The following is an 11204-nucleotide window of genomic DNA, read 5'->3' on the forward strand; positions in this document are numbered from 1 at the left end:
ATCCCTTCAATAGTGAGTGCCTACTGTGTGTCAGGCACTGTTCTCCCTGATGCTCACATTTTCCATCTTCCAAGAGGGGACAAGGAGGAGCACGCCTTCCTTAGTGTAGGAAGAACCCCCAAGGGATGGCAAGATCAGCTGCACCCAGAGGGTGGTGCACTGAGGCACCCGTGCAGGTTGGGAAGTGGGGACAGATCCATGAAGACATAGGGGGCATGATCTTTAGGGAGTAAGCTGGAAATGCATGACTAAAATAAAGATTTGAAACAGTTTTCAGAAAGCATGGACAATTTTTAAAAAGTAAATAGAAACACAGGATGTATGTGGCCAGGCAAAACACAAATTAGACTCAGAGCCAAGGTCAATGGGAAGAAAGAAATAAAGTCATACAGGCCATCGTGTCCCACAGACTTTTTGTAGTTGAATAAAGAACTGGGCTTTGAGCTCTGTGGGGGACAGCGTGGAAAGGGATGGGCAGGTAGTGACCTCGTCTTCACTTCTGGGGTCAGAGAAACAGCCTGTCCAGCTTGGTGGGAAGAAGATTTAGATTAAAAGAAAAGGCTTTTTGCTTACCTATGTGGATACCACGTTGAAAGTCTGTGAAATTACCCCAAAACCTGCCCTACTGCCCCTGAGGCTGCGATCCTCCTTGGCTTGGAGTTTTCAGCTTAAACCCCAGTTAGGGGTTGCGATTTCCCTCAGGTGAGCACACAGCAGGCAGAGGGCCCTTCTTTTTGGAGCTCCCATAACCTCTTGTCTTTCTCAGGGGGACAAAACAGTTCTCACATTTCAGAATTTGATTTAAACAACCAACACTCACATCATCATTTTGCTGATTAAAAAAAATTCTATTCCTAACTGGAGTCTTATTTTCTAAAAATAGCATTACAACACCAGGGTGATCGAGATTGTGAAAACCCTCACGTGGGGTCTCTGGCAGCGGTGGAGATGAGAGAGTGAGTGACAGAGCATGCTGAGTCCGCAGCTGCCACTGCAGCTGCCTCCCCTCTGCAAGCCAAAAGCGACTGGGACAGGCACGGCCCTTCTGGACCAGAAGTGATGAATCAGATTTTTGTGAGGAGGCAGAAAATCAAGTGGAAAGTAGTTCCAGCCAGAAGGGTATTCTGTTGTATTTTGGTCCCAGTGGCAGGAGGTCTATGGCTTCCAGATTGAACAAGTCTCGTGCTGAAGGAGACAGCAGCTCCAGTCTCTGGGCAGAGACACACCGTGGAGGAAGGACAGCTGTGCCGGCCCAAGTAACAGTAAACTGGTGAGGACCTCTGGTCTTAATAAAATGTGGCTGATTCTTAAATTAAATTAAAAATTTGTTTTTTTATTGTAAAAGTGGTTCAAACTCATGCTTAAATGTTTCTAACAGTAATAATTGAAAACTGCAAGCACTCATATCATCCCTACTGTGTGCCGGATATTGTTTTACGTGCCGCATGTACATTCGTGCATGTGATCCTCGCTGCACCCTGGCCAGGTGGAGCGAAGCTCATATCACAGAACCCTGGGCCTGCCCAAGCTCACACGGTACCCTGCAGTGCACACCTCAGAAACAACTTCTTTGGATAGTGACTCAAACCAGCTCATTGTGTGCTGGAACAAGCATACAACACACACAGTCTCTGCAACTTGCACTCGGTCACAACAATATTCCTGGGATATCTTTTCATGCCAAGACATAGGACATTTTTTACCCTTTTCAAAAGCTGTATGATATTCCATTGTAAGGATGTTTCAAAACTTAACTATTGCATATTTTGGTTGTTTCTAGTTTGTATTTTTCCTTGTTATAAATAGTGCTAAAGTGATCTATTTCTTTGTGAACCTTGAAAATGTCTCCCAAAATTCCTACTTGTAGACTGACTAGGTCAAAAGGCACATGATTTTAGTAGTTTAATAGATATTGCCAAGTCATCCCTTATGTAGCTTGCAAAAATTTATACTCCTACCCACTTGCTTGTTTCTCCATATTGTGGGTGACAGTTGGTATGTTTTATTAAAAAATATTATAGTTTTATTTTTCCCCATTTTTTTCATGATCTCAGGACTTCTACACTGGAATATCTGAACCACCTAGATGGAGAAATCTCTTGGGCCTGTATCTTCTGAAGAAAGCAGTGATCCATGGGTGTGATCATTTCAGAGCTGTCGCTTCTTGGGAAACTGCAAGGCCGTGCATTTGGCCATTTGATAGAACCCTGTTTCTGCCTGATGAGTCGGGGGTTTTGTTCAACCTTTGAGATGGCTCCTATTTTCCTTGAACACTCCTCTAGGATGGCATCTCCATAGCCTTGGGTTTTCTGGTACAGGTACGGTTGGGGCTGTTTCAGTGGGTGGGAAGAGCTCAGCAGGGAGAAGCATCCCTGGCCCATTTACCATCCAGAGAGTAGAAGCCCCCTCCATTATATGTCTTCTTCTTTTCTGAAGCTTGAGAGCAGAACTATGGTGTCTCAAGGAGAAATCACCTGCTCTTGTCCCTGCAGCCATGTAGGGGCATAGTTGACCGGCCTTTCTCTTGGCAAGGCATTCAGTCTCCCAAGAAGCCTCCCAGGATCTGATAGCTGGCGTGGTGTGGTCAGCCAAGCTGAGAGTGGCTCCATCATTTAGAGGTAGACTCACATTAGCCAAGCTAGCAAGACTGATGTATAAGACCAGCAGGCTGATTTGCTTAATTTACATTGACAACTCTGGCACAGCAGGCACAGAGCATGGTGGTTTGAAGTTGGAGAGATCAGCACACTTTCTATCCACAGGCAGTGGGATCTGAAGCTGGTTGAGCTGAGGGGTTAGTAGTGTCAGGCTTAGCATCTGTTTTACAGTGGGGATACTCTCACCACGGGGGAGAGAGGCCAGGCAACATGCCGGGGTCTTCATTGATGTGGCCAGCCTCTCTCTGAGTCTCTTTCGCTCTGCTTTCTTTCCCACCTCCCTTCTGATTGCTGTGCTGTGTTCCTTCTCACATCTCCTTCCATCTGCTGAGTCAACAGGTCCCTGGCCTGGGAGCTTCTTCTCTTCAAGGTGATTCCAATCTCCCTGCTCTGTTCATTACAGACGTTACAGACCTCATGGGGTAGCCTCAAGAGCATTTCTATTTCTCAGTTGTTGGGGGATTCTTCAAGTTAAAATGAGGATCTCCCAGCGAATGTAAACCAGTCCGGGGGGCTGGGAGCCACGGTGAGTGAGTAAGTACGAATAATGGAACAATACGCTTCATTGAAGTGCCATTGTGCGTATGTTGGTTGTTCACCGACAAACCTCCCTTCCTGGGATGATGCTGAGGGATTTAAAGTCCTCCCCCGTGGTGCTGTTTGAAAATAATCATGAGTATTGATAGCACCTTCATGGACTCCTAATGTGTCGGAGAGCTGGCGAGCACAGGAACTGCAGAGGGAAAGAAGGAGGTGGTTTAACACCAAGAGGTGAGGGCCTCCTGGGAGGCAGCTCCAGGTGCGTCTCACCCCATCCTGGCTGGGGCTGGACAAGGGATCAGGGAAGACACCAGAGGGTCAGGCAGGTGAACCCAGGTGACAGGGATTAGCCGGGGAAAGCTGACTGTTCGTTGGGACTTCTCAAATGTGCTCGCGTGGTTACCTTCCATGATTAACAACTCATTTTAACTCTTTCTTTGATATCCTGCCATTCAGTGGATTAGGTAATCTGATTTAAGGGGATGCACTTCTACCCTCATTGGATGTCTCCATAAAGTTAATTTCATTTTCAATTAAAAAAAAGAAGTGGTTCACAAAGACCGTTTTTTTCCTCCTGAATTGTCTATGGTGCAAATTCATTTTTCTCTGTGTCTTCAGGGGAGCGCCTCTATTCAGTATTTCCTGGGATATTTCTAGAGGGTGCCTCAGCTGACATCACTGGCCCTCATTATCGTCAATTACAGTGACTTGGTTGGTTATTTCACTTTTGTAGCTTTCGCCATCCACAACAGAAATGAAACAGTGTTTTGCTTTCCCAGGAACGCATTAAGAAGGCCAGGCACTACTGTGCCTTTGTTGTTTTTTTCAAAGAGTTCAGTGTTTCTGTCTTTAAATCATTTGCACCAGCCCTGTAAACACTTTAAGGAGCACATGCCTTTTCTTATAAAATCGGTTTTTTTTTTTCCAATTTATCAAGTATCAATTTCCCCTCCACCCACTTCTCAGGCTTCTTGTGAAACAAAACCCAGTAACGGTGGTCTGCTTCATTTACTCTGCATCCAGAGGAGGGGTGATGAAGATGCCACTGATTGGGGCGGGGCGGGGGGGGGGGGGGCGAGTCCTAGTTCTTAACCAGCTTTTTTGCTTGTGAAATATCAGTAGAAATTAAATCTCAATAACAGCTGGTAATATATACAGAAAGTTCTGAGAAAACACGTCTATTTTTATCTTCTTTTCAATGGTGGTGTGTCATGAAATATTTAAGGACATCTATAACATGGCTTTTTGAACACTGATCACAGGAATAAAAACTACTTATACCCTTTTACTTCTGATGTAAAAACATTGATGTATCATAGTAGCTATACTTAGTTTTTAAGGCTTCCTGAGCATCCAACCATTTTCATTAATACAGCAAATGATATTGATTTTGTGTAGAATCATAACAATTAACTTATTTGGGCCAAGAATATATATCATGGATCTGCCAGACCTAAATATTTAATTACCTCTGATGTTTACGACAAGGGAAAACTCCAGATACCTAAGCTATATTTCCGTTTGCTGTTCTATCTGTACCTTGATGGTTTCAGAAGGATTTTGGAATGGATCAGCAGAGTTAATGCATGAAAAACATGCATTTTCATGTTTTTTTCTGAATCAGACACCCTGGTGTGAAATGTAGAAGTTATGAGCTCAAACATAAAAATATATTAATTAAAACGCTCACCCATGTGGCAGTAGTCTTCCCTGCTTCCTCCTTACCTGGCTTGTGGGAGAAGTTCTCGGGTGCTTCTTCCAGTCACTTCTCTCAGCTTCTGGGAGATCCATGATCTTGAAGCACCTCTCAGACCACCTGTGGCCCCTCCCCAGGATTGTGATAGCTCCCTAATTCGCAATGCTTCTTTCCAAAATCCTTAGCTTGGAACTCAAGGGCACCCATGCTCCCGCCCACCTGGTCTCTGGACTTTGCTCACAGTGACTCAGCACTTCCTCTCACATGGGGTATGTCCTCACCCACCTAGGTGCCTTGCCAGCACCTGGCTGCTCACCTCCACCCTCACCTCGATCCAGCCTGTGGAAATCCTATTGATTTCCTGAGAGTCTGCTCCTGCAGGGGTGCCTCACTATGTACTATATACGAACTCATTCTCCATGGACTCTCCATGACTATTTTGTTATATTTTCTTACCTTCCTGTCATATATCTGTATCTACATCTACCTCTATCTCTATATTTATCTGTGTCCATGTCCATATCTGCATGTGCATATATATACATGTGTATATGGTAACTTTAAGTTATTGAGCTCAAAGTTCTGGACATTATATAGAGTGGCCATATGTTATGGACTGAATTTTGTCCTCCAAAAATTCGTCTTTTGAAGCCCTAACTCCCAATGTCACTGTATTTGGAGACAGGGCCCTTAGGAAGTAATTAACTTGAAATGAGCTCATAGGGGTAGGGTCCTAATTCAATAGGATTGGTGGCCTTATAAGAGGAGGAGGAGAAATAGCTCTTGCTCTATCTCCACATGCACACACCAAGGAAAGGCCGGGTGAGGACATAGCAAGGAGGCAGCCATCTGCAAACCAAGAAGAGAGCCATTACCACACCTGACCATGCTGGCACCCTGATCTCACATGTCCAACCTCCAGAACTGTGAGAAATATATTTCTGTTGTCTCAACCATCCAGTCTGCGGTGTTTGTTATGGCTGCCTGAGCCAACTAAGACACCAAACATGGTAAAATCATTCAACATTCATTCAGCAAGTCAGGACTCCATGCAGTTGGAGAGAAGTCATTTATCCCCACAGTTAGATTTTGGAAGCAACAATAATGCCGAAATACAGTTTCTGAATTTTCTATTTCTGTTTTTTATTACAGATTAGTTTGACCTTTAGCCATCACAGGCTCACAAATTACTCAAAATCACAAGGTCTATGATGAAGCTGTGACAATAATTCAAAGGATTTGTTTTTCTACCCTGGCTCTATCCATCTGATTACATTGTAAGCAACATTTGCTGCCATCTCTGTGGACAGAAATTGTTCATAAACTACAAAGAAATTGCATGGCCATGGAAGAAATCAACTTGTTAAATGGGCCATGTTTTTCCCCCCTAAGGAACAGAGAACCTGTAAAATACTCTGTTGTGCTGAAAAAAAAAAAAAGAAAGAAAAGAGAAGAAGAAAGCAGGGGAGACCTCTGAACACTGAAGAAACACTATTAGAAACTGTAAGGTTTCAAAGCATTAATGTGACATTCTGTCTTGCAGAGGGCTTGTTTTAATAGCGTGCACTATGGTGTAATGCTCTTTCTCCCACTTGGGACACTTTTCAAGGACCTATCAATTAATAAAAACAGCTCCGTCAGCAAAGGCACACACATGAGTCAACTGGAATCGATCCGTTCTGAAGGCAGAAAACTTGGCAATCACCAGATATCAATACTCAGGGCGAGTGTCATTCTCAGGGTGTGTTGCTTACCCGAGGGTGTGAGCCACCTCTCTAGATTGAAGAGATAGATGTGTGTGCTTGCTTAGGTTGTCTTTCTGTGTGAAGAGGTGAAAGGGAAATGTTAATTGCTCTGGAACTTTTTAGAAGAAATCGAGTCACCATGCAACCATAATCATCCAGCAAGGAGTGGGTCACCCATGGGCTCTCCATCAAGAGGGCACCTAGCAGCAGGTGTGCAGGCTGACGTAAACCGTCGCCGTCACCTGGAGTGCACTTGTGCCTCCTATACAAACGGAGTGGCAGTACTATAGAAATCTTCCAAACCCCTCCCCGCTCAGTGCTCCCGACTCCCTGTCCTTCTATCCTACTGCTCTCCCTCTTCCTGATAAATTCCACCCTCCATCAATGCCACCATCTGTCTCAGGTGGCCCAGTGGGTTCTGGGTAACTAAAGGAAAACACACCCCAGCTTCACAACATTTTATTTTTGACTACTGGGCCTCTATAGGAGTTAAGAAAGTTGTAATCTCTGGTTTGGCTCAAAAAAGAACATTCTGAATAGAGAAAGAGAACACCCGTTCCTCTGCTGCAACATGCCACAATCTCCTCCCCGCTTCTGTTCCGTCCCAAGGCCATAACAACCTGCATCCAGTGACAGAGAGTCCAGGAAACACAAGGAGAGGTCAGTAAGCCTCGGCTCATTCCTGGGACTGTCCCTCTTGACCATGAGATGTTCGCTCTGGTGTGTCTTGGAATTTGTGATTCTCTGTCCATAGGCACTGAGCATTCACGGCATAACTAGGAATTTCAGCACCGATGCAATTGCATGGCATGCATCTCATGTCTGGCATCAACTGATCAAAAAAATGTCATTGCTTAGATAATAAATAACGTCTGGGTGTAAGGTGAAATAAGATATTCTTGGACAAAAGGAAATGCAGGTTATCTGCTAAATAGAGATGGAAATTTAGGAGTCTTAAAGGAAAATAGGAAATGGGAACGGTTTTAATCCAGACACACCCATGGCCTCACCGGAGTTTGGAAGAACTGTGCAATTTCAGTTGAACACAGTCAACAAGACCTGCCTCCCTCCTCCTGCATCTGAGCGGTTGTGTGCTGTTGGCTGTGCTGATGAGGGAAGGCGCTGTGGAAGGCACTCCTCATGTGACCCTCTTGCTCAGAGCATCTCCTTGGCTGTGGCAGGGGAGTTCCAGGGGTGGGAGGTTCATTTTTCCCTGTTCCTGTGAATCAGCTTTCTTCCAGAGCTCCATAAAGTACTTCATAGATCACTGCCCTCTCGTTAGGAGACGTTCTGAAATCTAGATGAGCTCCCGAGTTTGATGAAGGGAGGTGAGCACACAGGTCCTTAGCGAGCATTTCCCATCCCTTAGGATATTGGAATTAAGAACTGCTCACAATCTCTCAGGCCAACTAAATACAACTTTGAGATCTTTCTCGTAAAATATAAAATAATTAAGGTGACTTTTGAATTTATGCAGGACTTTCTTTTCCTTTAAAGTTATCTCTCTTTGGCAGAAAATTATTTTGTTACCATCTTGGGAGAAAAAACAGATGGAAGTGCCTAGATTAAAGCCCCTCTATGTACGCAAATTAATTTATAGCAATATTGAAATGCTTTATTCTTGCTACAAATATGGAAGAAATAAATTAAGAGGATGTGAATTTAGAACAATAATAGTATAGCTATGACCTCACCACTGTGAGCTCTGTTACTTCTCGGGCTCATGGAGGTGTGTGGCTGAGTGAGGGTCCTGGGGTGGGGGTGAGGAAAAGGTGGCATTCAGCAGTCTTTTTGAGGATTATGGGGCTCCCTGCTCAGGTCACAGGATGGACTCTCCAAGCTCCCAATGAAAAGTCCATATATAAATGTGGAAGTGCTAGTCTTGTGTGTCCTCAAATTCCACCACGAGTTTCTATAAGTGAGACACAATTGGAAGGGAAAGAGAATTCAAGAGAGCCAGGTTTGAGTTCTACAAATCTGCCAAGTGACTTCCCACAGAGCATCACCTTTTAATTTAAGAAAGTGGCTGCCCAGGTCTCAGAGGTCTGGGCAAGCCATAACAACGATTGCCGAGGGCTCCATTGTGCAGGTGGCACTAAGCCATTTTTCATGCCGTTTTGTCAGGCGTAATCCCTTCCTGGGGGTTCAGATGCTTTAGCCCTGATCAGCCAAGGTGCTCTGGGTGGTTTCGTCATTTTGAATGGAACCATCCACTCACTTCTCTGTTTCTTTATAAAATTTTCTTGTTATTTTTAACTACATAACTGGCCAGTTTTTTGAAAATAGCATGCAAAGGAAAGGGAGGGAGAGGCTGGTAATGAGCCGTCTGTCATGGGAATGCCCTTGCTGGGAATCTGGGTGCGAGGATTTGGTTCACTCGCTTGGCCACTGCTGCAGTGAGTGGCAGATCCTCGCAGAGGACACAATCCGAGGAAAACACAGGCTAAGCGAGAGTTCTGCCGAGTCCACTAAGGCCAGAAGCCTGTTTCTGGATCGAGGAAGGCAGTGGCACCAGCCTTCCTAGTGCACCCTCTTTAGAGTCTCCATTCTCCCCAACCTGGGGGAACAAAGAAGCAGAGGATGGTTGTGATGCCAACTGCGGCGGTTCCAGGCGGTCTCAGGCTCAGGCTTTTTGGTGTCCAACAGCTTCTGTCCAGTAGAATAAAACCCACGTCTTACTAGACTATGTTCCTCACTTTTGTTAAACGTGGACATTCACCCTCAGACCCGGGCAGGAGGGTAGGCATCTAACCCAGGAGCAGGGACTGTTTGGGAATTTTACCCGATACATTTTTGTCCGTGTAATTCCCTTTCACCCTGTAATTCTTCTACCATTAGCCTGGATGCTGAGGCCAAGGCTTATTCCCCAGCAGCAGAGGACATAGAGATTTATATTCTGGGCTTTGTGCTCCAAAGTGGTCTTAAGAACTCTAGCTGAATATCTCAGGAGATTATGAGGAGAGGGAAACATTTTGTGAGTTTGTGCATTTGTTGCATTTTGGTTTTTGAGTGCCAGCTCTTGGCCTTCAATATTAAGAGCAAAGCCTGAAGACTAGAATATACAGGCTACACCTTCAACCACAGGGAGCGGAAGAGTGTGGAGCAGACAGGCGTGTGGAGGAGGCAAGAGCAATTTCCCCTTCATGGAGAGAAGGCAGCAACTTCCAGGGCTTGGGGGAGGTTGGAGGGGGCTAGGAGAGGGAGCTGGGTCTGACTGGGGGCACTGCGTGCCCCACCTCCTGAAGGGGAAGTTCCCAGTGGAGGAGGCACAAAGAGCTCCTCAGAGAGAGGGAGAGGTCCCTCATGGATGTGGGCACCTACCACCACTGAACAAGGCAGGTCTAAGCAGAGATGGATGACTTCACACTCTCCGCCCAACCCCGGCTCCCAGGACCTCAGATTGGGCACAGAGGAGGGTCTGAAGGTTCAACATCAACATTGCCCACCCCAGGAGAGACACTGCTGAGGAGAAAGGCCAGGAGTGGGCATGTGGGCCTCAGGACCAGAGGCTTTGACAGTACCCAAAAGGGGGCAGCAGAGGCTGTGGGAACATGAGTGGACACTTCCGCCATTGGTACACAGGGCGCACATGAGATCAGGCACACTGCCATGACCATCGGCCAGGACACAAGGTAGCCACGGACCAAAGCATCCCTCTTCATTGGCACATGATGCTATTAGATAAGTCCCCCTGAGCCCAGGTGTCACTCACGTGGGGAGAAGGAGATGTGAGTGGAATGAGGTGGGTGGGTGGGTGACATTAAGTGCTCTGAAGAGAGTAAGTTCAATGGACGTCCATTGTTAAGTTAGAACCATCCACTTTTTTTTTTTTTGGAAGATTAGCCCTGAGCTAACTGCTGCCTATCCTCCTCTTTTTGCTGAGAAAGACTGGCCCTGAGCTAACATCCATACTCATCTTCCTCTACTTTATGTGTGGGATGCCTACCACAGCATGGCTTGACAAGCGGTGCCATGTCCGCACCCGGGATCCGAACCGGCGAACCCCGGGCCACGGAAGCAGAATGTGCGCACTTAACCGCTGCACCACTAGGCCGGCCCCTTGAACCGTCCACCTTTGAACTTCCAAGTTTGTGACCACAAATTTTAAACTTACTGTGTTACTAATGACACAACTACCTTGTCCGCCATTGGACAAAATTTTCGATAAATCAGTATTCCAGCTGGATCTTAGAGGATAATTCTCAATTAGTTTTGATTTATGATATATTTTGCATCAAGTGTACTTCATGTGGACATCAATGGGGCTTGGCTTAAGGAAAAGAAAACGTAAGCAGAGGAACATAATCCGAGTCTGATTTCACCTTTCATCCAATTTCTCAGTGATTGCACGACACGACCCGAGCTGTGTAAAACGCTCTGCAAGTGGTATTAGAGCCAGGTGTTTTAGGTACCAGAGGAGAAGGGGCTTTGGCTGTGGGGAGCAGGGGCATCCATGCATCTTCTGGAAGCAGCCTTTCAGGGCTTAGCAGAGGCTCCCCCCTTGCCTTCTAGGCCATGCTAACCCAGGGCCATGTCCTTGAGGAAGCCAATGGCCTGGCTTCCTAT

At 45.9% G+C, this 11204-nt stretch overlaps 1 long non-coding RNA gene across 1 annotated transcript; it reads left to right on the forward strand.

Moving 5' to 3' along the window:
• The first annotated feature begins 720 nt into the window (after nt 1–720).
• Nucleotides 721–6519, forward strand: LOC124245068 (uncharacterized). The gene is made up of 3 exons (XR_006890175.1): nt 721–1270; nt 2055–2318; nt 6046–6519. It is a non-coding gene; the product is annotated as an uncharacterized LOC124245068 (long non-coding RNA).
• The last annotated feature ends 4685 nt before the right edge of the window (nt 6520–11204 follow it).

The sequence above is a fragment of the Equus quagga genome, chromosome 9 (assembly GCF_021613505.1).
Source record: "Equus quagga isolate Etosha38 chromosome 9, UCLA_HA_Equagga_1.0, whole genome shotgun sequence".
NCBI classification, from domain to species: domain Eukaryota; kingdom Metazoa; phylum Chordata; class Mammalia; order Perissodactyla; family Equidae; genus Equus; species Equus quagga.